This window comes from Gastrolobium bilobum, unplaced genomic scaffold, assembly GCF_033153095.1.
Source record: "Gastrolobium bilobum isolate Gb01-03AN ecotype WA unplaced genomic scaffold, APGP_CSIRO_Gbil_v1 utg18271, whole genome shotgun sequence".
In the NCBI taxonomy this organism is placed as follows: domain Eukaryota; kingdom Viridiplantae; phylum Streptophyta; class Magnoliopsida; order Fabales; family Fabaceae; genus Gastrolobium; species Gastrolobium bilobum.
This window is the reverse complement of record NW_026896070.1, coordinates 840-10,613: the sequence shown is the minus strand read 5'-3', so window position 1 is coordinate 10,613 and position 9,774 is coordinate 840. Positions and strand designations below refer to the sequence as shown.

The 9,774-nt window shown below is 39.0% G+C and overlaps 1 pseudogene; it reads right to left on the bottom strand.

Moving 5' to 3' along the window:
- Positions 1-311: 311 nt before the first annotated feature.
- On the bottom strand, positions 312-9,185 carry LOC133297633 (phosphoinositide phosphatase SAC2-like; annotated as a pseudogene).
- Positions 9,186-9,774: the final 589 nt, after the last annotated feature.

Here is a 9,774-nt window from a genome sequence, read left to right as displayed (position 1 = left end):
ATTATATACAGGGCAGGGTGGAAGATTTTTTCAAGTATGATGTATCTTAGGAGAAGCACCGTCGGGGAGTTGTAAAAAGAATTACCTACTCACATCTATCATTACCTCCCAAATGATGCTAACATGGACTACGGAGAACTTAATGTGAAAATATTATTTGCAAATGTTAAATAGCCCTACAAAAATGAGCTTCTCAGCCACTGCCATTGCTATTTGCTTTTGTATGAAAGATATCTTACCATTTTTCCGTTATGTACAGGAACTCATCCTTCGGATGGGTTGGATATAGATGATGAGACATTAGTAATCTTTCAAACAAAAAACATCTCCACATGGTCGACCCAGCGCACAAAGCTTACGGTGTATTCACCAACTTTGCTGCGCTCAGCTCCACTCTGCCTCTTTCCCTGAAAGAGCATGAAAACAAATTATCATTCCCAGTTGGTTGCATACTAAAAATATTGCTTAGGTCTGTCTATAAAGAAATCCAGCAAGGTCCTATTGTTCAGTAAATAGAATGTTTTGCAGGTTTTGTTTTATTCTTCTTAAGTAGCCATAACTCCTCGATCTTTTTCTCGATGAAAGTAAAGTATGCTATTCAGTATATGATTCTGACACTAACTTACCTTCATGCTGGATCCAGATTCACTTACAGATGTAGTTGTCCCGGTTCTTACTTATTCCCAATATTCTCTGATGAGATGCTGATTGACCTGTAGCCATAAAATCAAGTAGCCAGTCAAATCATATATTCATATCAACAATATTGGCATCAATCGATCCCAATAGCATGATTATTATAACCAAATCCCTAACTCGATCTTGATTTTGACAGCACCCTATCAACCTCCAATCTGTCGAATAAACCACAAAAACCTAAAACAACCATTTTACTATACCATAATTCATGCTCTCCTAATTTCACTTGAGGATTCACTCCAACATAAAACACGAGACTAACATTACAGCAATAGCAACCAAAATTAATATGATACTACAAAAGTAATTCCCAAAATATATAAATCATGCAGGTTGAACACCTTAACCCTTGCTAAGCTCTGGCTAAAATGTCTCTCCTAACCCTCTATTATCGCTTTTAAAGTCAAAATATTTCTTCTCATAATTGCATAAGATTTGAGTAATGCATAAACCAAAAGCTTACAAGGTTTCAGTCCTCACATCTCATTATTACTTCATAGATGAATCTCCCAGAGTAATTGAAATATACTCAAGGTTGGACACCATAACTGTTATGCTTCTGATAAAGGGATTGCTCTTCATTCTCACCTAAAATTCAAAATATGTCTCTACTTTTGATCAAGATTTTAGGAAAGGGGAAGAAAGACTGAATTTTTAAATCATTTGTTAGGTGACAAAAAAGTAGCAAAATAAAGGATAGGCATAGTAATCAAAGTCTTGGAACTACCTTTCAAGTACTTCCTCCCCCCAAGAATTTCCCGAAGAAGAAATCCAGTCCAAATCAAGGACATTGGAGCAGTCACATGAATCTCCATGTTCATCATAACAAATGTGATCAATTTCACGACATCGATCCTCAACCATTCCCTTATACATCTGCCTGTATGATATTGACAAAGCATGACTATAAGATTTGGATGGTTTGTACAATAAAGCATATATCTGACCAATTCTTATTCTGTTTCGGATACCAAATTGAATAAACAGAAAAGAAAACGATGAAAACAATCAGTTAGGAAAAGCATTATTATTTAGGAAAATTTAAAGGCAGCAGCTTATTATATTATACATTTTAAAAATTGCTTTATATCTAGAATTTGAGCCCTCATCTATTAAAACATTATCAGGAATCAGTACACAGTACTCAATGGTATACATTTCATAGGAAGGACATCTAAGCATTTTCCAAACTAGCTTTGGTAACTTTTGTCATCTGAAACTAGCAATTGACATAGTCAGTTCAAATATGCCCCAACAGTAGCTTTCAAAGATGCTCTCAGCACGTTTAAAATTTGTGTTACATTTTTTCCCCATTCTTCCTTACTCTATCTTGCAAGAAACCCAAAACAAACTGATTGTGTTCAGTACAATTTGAACCTGCAACCTGGTGTTGTCTGGTTCATTGAGCCAGTGGAACTGTTACATTTTCAGGTACCGTTTCAAATAAGTTAACATCATATCGTTCTTTTTCAGAAGGAACTTTCTGTTTTTAGAAATAAGAATAGTTGTATTCAGCAGACAAACTAATTGTCAGTATACCCCAGCATGTAAAAGTAGCTTGTCTGCTGTATACACAATGCCAATTAAGCATACCTGCAATGACAAACGTCACTTCCACAAGTAAACATATCTGAAGTAGACTCTGAAAGATTATCAGGTTTTCCAGATGATTGCTGACAAATTTTAACTTCCATGTTCCCAATCGTATTGTCACTTTCAGAGAGAATATTGCCATCTGATAGCGATCTTTTAATAGTTGACCTACAAAAATAAAGGAAAAGTATTATCAATCTTTCAAAAAAAGGATGTCATTGTTTAGAGAATATCAATTATTAAATTCATAACGGGAATGAAACTCGCATTAATTTGCTTCCACCCACATAAAACGAAGACAAATTTTATATTTAACACTGCTATACAATATTGTCGTCACAGATCATAATTCAAAGCTAACATGTCTAGATTTCATTGAAAAGACCATCTAAAGAAAGTATTGAGCTTTTAAAGTGATCATTCTGTATTGCTAGCAACAACTTCAGGTGTAAAAATGAAGCAATTACCACAGACTTAAGTAGAGAATGAAGTTCTGCAACGTTCACCACCATGGCTCCATTTTCTCATTCATCTTTATCATCTTATTGTTAGTTATGTTAACAGTTTATGGAAGTCTGACTGTTACCTAAATGTTCTTCTTATATGCTGTAACTAGTGAACAAATGAGAATTCAACAATTACTCTGAACCCATTTTGCTTTGGATCTTTTCATTGATGTTGTAATTAATTATGATAGAGGTTCCTCACGTTTAAAAGGATCACTTGGAAAATCTTTTGAAGCAATTATTATCAAATACAGCCTACCTGTTTAGAATACCTGTTTGTTTTGGAATGATAGTGATAATATATTTAAATATGCATGAATGTCTTTAATTTTTAGCATTTATATGTGTGGTATATCTACATTCTATTCCGCTATACCACTACCAGCTATAGCCATTTCGGGGTCGGCCATGACCAGCCACAATCTGCATTTGATAACTATATGCTACTTAAGATACTTCATAAATTTAATCTTCAGAAGTGAAACAACACAAGAAGAAAGGCATTCTGCATTCCTTAAATCACAAAATCATCTATCCATATGCTTAACCAATATTTTCAATTTGAGAATCAAGGGTGTGTTGGGTTTTCGCTTCTTCTTTTTTTTTTGAAAAACTTATCTAATTATCACAAAAAATTTTGAAAAGTGCTTTGCATTTTAAAAAAATAGGGCCCAGAGCTCTGAATTTAGGCAGACTTAAGTAAGAAAGTATAAATGAAATTAGGCAGAAAATAATGAAGTCACTGACAAAAGTTTGGCTGATGCATATCAGTTAACTTACATAGTTATAAAATATTTCTTGTTTTGTATAAGCCCCCCTCTTGGATGCATCATTAACAGAAATGACAAAAAGTTGTGCAACTGAAATACAACATTATACCTAACACTGTTATCTGCTAAATTTGGGCCACGTTTCCCAACAGTGTAATGCTGATCTGAATCTAGCTCCCACAATGCTGGTTTTCCCTGTTGCGGCTGAAAATGACCCAAGAACCTGACCAAATATAATATCAAGCAGTCTAGTTAAAACTTCAATTCTAATGCATCTAGGATAAATATTAAAAACATAACTAATAATCATCTATTATACTATGGAAACCATTAAGCATGATTAAAAATAAAAAATTATTTTACTTACAAGTTAATTGCCTTTTGTTTATTGCCATCCAAGTATGTGTTGTTGTAATAACGCTGTAGGGTTCGAATAAATTCCTGAGATTGTGTTGCTGCCTTCCATTGACCTCTTCTCTCAGAAAATATCTGTATAACAAGACCAAGTACAAAACACTAAGACAAATGAAGCACTAAATTTAAACCAAACCTCAATGCAAGGAAAACAGGACAGGTATAGAGGCAACTGTAGATTTCCACTTCAAAAGTCTGGGAAAATTCTCATGATCCCATCAAAGCAGCTTTGCTTTATCAAGAACATATTTGGATACCTCATCCCACAAAACTAGGTAAAATATGTGTAACTATACAAAAGGCCAAGCCTCTATGTCAATTTGACCTGTGAATTGGTGTGTGTCCAACAACTGAAACATCTTCATTTACTTGGAAACTTCGATATAAAATAGAAAATAGACCCCCCAACTCATCTGCCTTCGAAGTCCCATCTCAGTGATATATTAACTACTCAGCTTACTAAAATAAACCTTTCACATCAGATACTATCATTGCACCAAAAGGTCAAGCTCATGTCTGCATCATTAATATCTCATTGTTTTGGGCTAATCAAGTGGCTTCACAGTGCACAATGGAACTGTTTTCATTAAATATGGTGCACCAAAGGGGCAGCATGTCACACTTCAAGCATAAAAATTATTAGTGGTAACAAGCATTTTGTATGACAGGACTACAAGGCCTTAACACTACACTTGAGTTAATGAGGTCATTGAAACCATAATGTCAAGAACCATCTCCCACCCCCCAAACCCTCGTGCATGCATGAAGGGAGAGGGGTGTTGTGTGTTGGGTGCTAGATGATTTACTTGATCCCAAGCTGCAATACAAATAATTTAAGCCCTACGAGTAGAAAGATTACCTTTTTGTGTGAAGCAGAACCCCCATATTGTAAAGCTAATGTGTCACCCATGGACTCATAGACTTCCATTATCTCCTTTGCCAAAGGGTTATCAAGATCAATATATGGGGATTCAATAAACCCTAAGGCTTGTAGCTGATATCCAAGTGCAACTAGTCCATACGCAAATTGAGCAACATTAGTACGATCTAAGCAGTCTATGCAATTGGTTCTTAGGACCCCTGATTGAAGTATCTGGGGTTTGACATCATAATCTCTGTTCACATCACCATTATGTAAACAATCGTTGACTTTTTCATCCTTATCAACATTATCCTTGTTTAGACTAGCTTGTTCTGTGGCAGAGTGATCATTGACAAAATTCCTGTAAGATGTTAACAATATCCATCACTATAATTATTAGTAATGATAAACATGTCCGACTAGGTCTGTCATGTAGTAAGTCATCTAAACTATATATATATATATAATCAAAAAGTGAAATTTCACCTTGCTTATAGTTGAATCTGAATATTATTGTATATTCAAGTGTGTATAACTGTACAAGAAGGCTCTCTATTTATAGAGACTAAAAGACCTAATGGGTTAAGCCCACAATCTAGACTAATCTAATAATAATAGACTAATATTATTTCTAACACTCCCCCTCAAGCTGGTGCGTATATATCAAAAGCTCCCAGCTTGTTACAAATATGATCTATTCGGGGACCTCTAAGAGCTTTAGTGAATACATCCGCAAGTTGATTATTGGAATTGACAAATGCTGTCTCGATCTCCCCTGACTTTTCTCTAACAAAATGACAGTCAATTTCTATATGCTTGGTCCTCTCATGAAAGACTGAGTTAGAGGATATATGCAAAGCGGCTTGATTGTCACAAATGAGCTTCATAGGCCGTTGTTCACAGAGATGGAGTTCCTTAAGCAATTGTCTCAGCCAGATGAGCTCACAGGTTGCATTTGCCATTGCCCGATATTCTGCCTCCGCACTGGATCTGGCGACCACAGTTTGCTTCTTACTCTTCCAAGAGATCAAATTTCCTCCGAAGAGAACACACCCTGAGGTGGATCGTCTATCTGAAGGAGAACCTGCCCAGTCAGCATCTGAATAACTAGAGATCTCTGAACTCCCTTTATTTGTGTATAATAAACCTCTTCCTGGCGCCTTTTTAATATATCGGAGAATTCTAATAACTGCATCCCAATGGGAGTCACAGGGAGAATCAGGAAATTGACTTGCAACACTCATTGCGAAGGAGATATCTGGCCTTGTCACAGTAAGATAATTCAATTTTCCAACTAGTCGGCGGTAGCGACTAGGATCTGGCAGTGGCTCCCCCTGTCCTGGTAATAGCTTAACATTGGGGACCATAGGTGTATCAATGGGTTTACAGCCTAACATGTCAGTCTCATCTAGGATATCCAGTGCATATTTCCTCTAACAGATGGAAATGCCCCGCCTAGACTGTGCAACTTCGATCCCCAAGAAATATTGAAGCCTGCCAAGATCTTTGGTCTGAAATTGATTGAATAAATGCTCTTTCAACTGATCAATCCCGGTCTGATCGCTGCCTGTAATGATAATGTCATCAACATAGACCAGGAGATAAATGCACTGGTCAGAAGAGCTATGCCGGTAGAAGACAGAATGATCGGCTTTGCTTCTGATTAAGTCAAAGAATTCGACAACTGAACTAAAGCAGCTAAACCAGGCCCGAGGAGATTGCTTCAGGCAATATAAAGATTTTCGAAGTTTACATACCATTCCAGAACTCTCCCCCTGAGCAACAAAACCTGGTGGTTGCTCCATATAAACTTCCTCCTGTAAGTCACCATGTAGAAAAGCATTCTTAATATCAAGTTGGAGAAGGGGCCAGTGATGAATGGCGGCAAGGGCAAGAAACAGGCGAACAGAAGCCATATTAGCAACAGGAGAAAAGGTATCCCCATAATCAAGACCAAAGATCTGTGTGTATCCCTTGGCCACTAAGTGAGCTTTAAGGCGATCAACAGTGCCATCAGGACCAACTTTAACTGTGAACACCAATCGACAACCAACAACAGATTTTCCGGGAGGAGCACGAACAAGACCCCAAGTGCCATTGGAGTGAAGTGCCTGCATTTCATCAAGCATCGCCTGGCGCCACCCTGGATGAGATAGTGCTTCACCTGTGGTTCTAGGGATGGAAACAGAAGAGAGACTAGAAACAAAAGTAAAATGTTGTGAAGAAAGTCTGTCATAACTCAAGAAAGAATAAAGGGGATGAGGATTTCGAGTGGATCGAATACCTTTCTGAAGGGCAATGGGAGGAGTCTCTGATGGAGGATCCGGAGGAGAAGAGCCGACGGGAAAGGGCGATGAGTCATCAAGAGGCAAAGTCGGAGGAGGTGCAGGCTGACGACGCTGGTATGTGAGGAAAGGAGGATCTGCAGGTATGGAGGTAATGGGTTGCTCCTCTGGAATAGGGTCACCTGCAACTGGTAAAGACAAGTCAAGAAAAGGAACAGGAAGGACCTAATCAACCTGTGACACTGGAGACGGAGTAGAGTGAAAAGGCTGCTGATCAAGGAAAGTGACATCAGCAGAAACGATATAATGCTTGAGATCAAGAGAATAGCAACGATACCCTTTTTGAAAACGTGTACACCCAAGGAAAATACATTTGAAGGCCTTGGATGTCAACTTGTCTTTACCTGGAGTAAGATCATGAACAAAACAAGTACAGCCAAAAATATGTAAAGGCAGAGGATAAAAAGGTGCTCCGGAAAACAAAATACTGTGGGAAACATCATTATTTAGCACAGAAGAAGGCATGCGGTTGATAAGGAAACATGAGGTGATAATAGCATCTGCCCAAAAACGGAGTGGGACGTTCATATGAATGAGAAGGGTACGTGCAGTTTCAACTAGATGTCTATTTTTACGTTCAGCGACTCCATTTTGTTGTGGAGTGTGGGGACAGGTAGTCTGGTGTATCGTCCCATGTGTATCCAGAAATTTAGAAAATTCAAGAGACACATACTCTTTCTCATTATCACTGCGCAAGATTTGAATAGAAGCACCAAATTGAGTTTTTATTTCTGCACAAAACTTTTGATAAATTGAAAATAACTCAGAACGATTTTTCATTAAATAAACCCAAGTGCAACGGGAGAAATCATCAATAAAGGTTACAAAATACTGAAAACCCAAAACTAACATAGTCCGACTCGGACCCCAAATATCAGAATGAACAATAGAAAAGGGAGCAGCAGCTCTCTTATTGACTCTACTAGCAAAGGAAGAGCGAGTATGTTTTCCCTGCTGACAAGACTGACAATTCAAAGACTTAAGACCTGACAAAAAAGGAACCATATGCTGAAGCTTCGAGAGACTTGGATGACCCAGACGGCTATGGAGAAGCTCAGGAGAATCTGTGAGAGAGCATAAAACTGGAGCAGAGGGTGCATGCAGATAGTAGAGACCTCGTGACTCACTGCCCGCTCCAATCGTCTTCCCTGTACCCGGATCCTGCATAGAAAAAGACTATTTAGAAAAGGTGATAGAACAAGAAAGAGAATGGGTCAATTGACTAACAGAAATTAAATTAAAAGGAATGCCAAGGATGTAATAAACAGAGGTTAAAGTCAAGAAGGGAGTTGGTTTGGCTTGCCCAATGCCACGAGCAGGAGCCTTGGTGCCATCAGCAAGAGTAATCAAAAGAGAAAAACAAGCAACATGATTACCAGATGATCTGCACCTGAGTCTATTATCCAGGTCCAAGAGATGATTGAGAAAAACAAGCAACATGATTACCAGTATCTGGAGCAGGTGCCTCTTCTGGAGAAGGGCCTGCGTAGTCTGCAGCGGAAATAGTCACTGATCCGGTAGAGGGCGGCACAACATCTGTTTGAGCAAAGTTCATATGTGGTGGCTTCAAGTGAGGGTACTTTCTGTAGCAACGTTCTTCAATGTGGCCCAGATTTTGGCAATAATTACACCGAGGCCTTTGTCCTCGGCCACCCTGTCCATAGGTCATGGGCCCGCGACCGCCTTGTCCGCGGCCACGACCACGACCGCGTCCACCATTGTTCCAATTACCACGAGAGATTAAAACAGCAGAATCAGACAAGAGGGCAGTAAAGTCAGTAGCTGGCACGTGTGCGGGGGCCACCTTATCTTGAAGATTCAGAAGGCGCTGAAAGGTCTGGGATATGCTGGAAATCTCAGTACTGGTTAGAATGTTCTGACGAACACTTTCTAATCCGTCAGGGAGCCAGAGAGAGTCACAACCGTAAAGAGACGCTCCCACTTGCGTCCTGTACACTGTAGCATCCGCAGCATGAGGTAACATAGCCAAAAATTCCTGCATCAAAGAACGAATCTTACCAACATAAAACTTCCATACGAGCTTCGGGTGATTTGCGCAAATCCATCATCTGGGAGACAATGGAATAAAGTTGCTGAATATCATTGGTGTAGAGGTTTTTGGCTTCCGTCACACATCGTAGCAGGTCTCGAAGGGAATGAAAATATTGATAAGAGATGAATCAATGGATTGCCAAAGAATACCGAGGAGCTGAGCATCAAGTCTTTCTCCGTTGACGTCTGATCTTTGGAAATATATTTAGTCGTCTTAGTGGTGAGATGTTTGTCATGGCCCTGACCGGTAAACTAGATCTTAACGGAGGTAGACAGGTCTTGTAAGTGGCAGATCCGGTCAATTTCAGAGTTGTGATAGATGGAATAGCACTTGAAATGATGCCGGAACGAATTTTACTGGTTCAATCCATCAGAAACAGCAATCAGACGACCAAACAAAAAAAAGAAACGGTAAAAGTCACGCGAAAAGGCAACAACGTAGCAACTTTTGCACTGGAAACCCACGAACGGAAGAGACCCACAACGAACGGACACCGGATCTGAAAGGAGGAGGCAGAGGCGAGCCTGTCTGC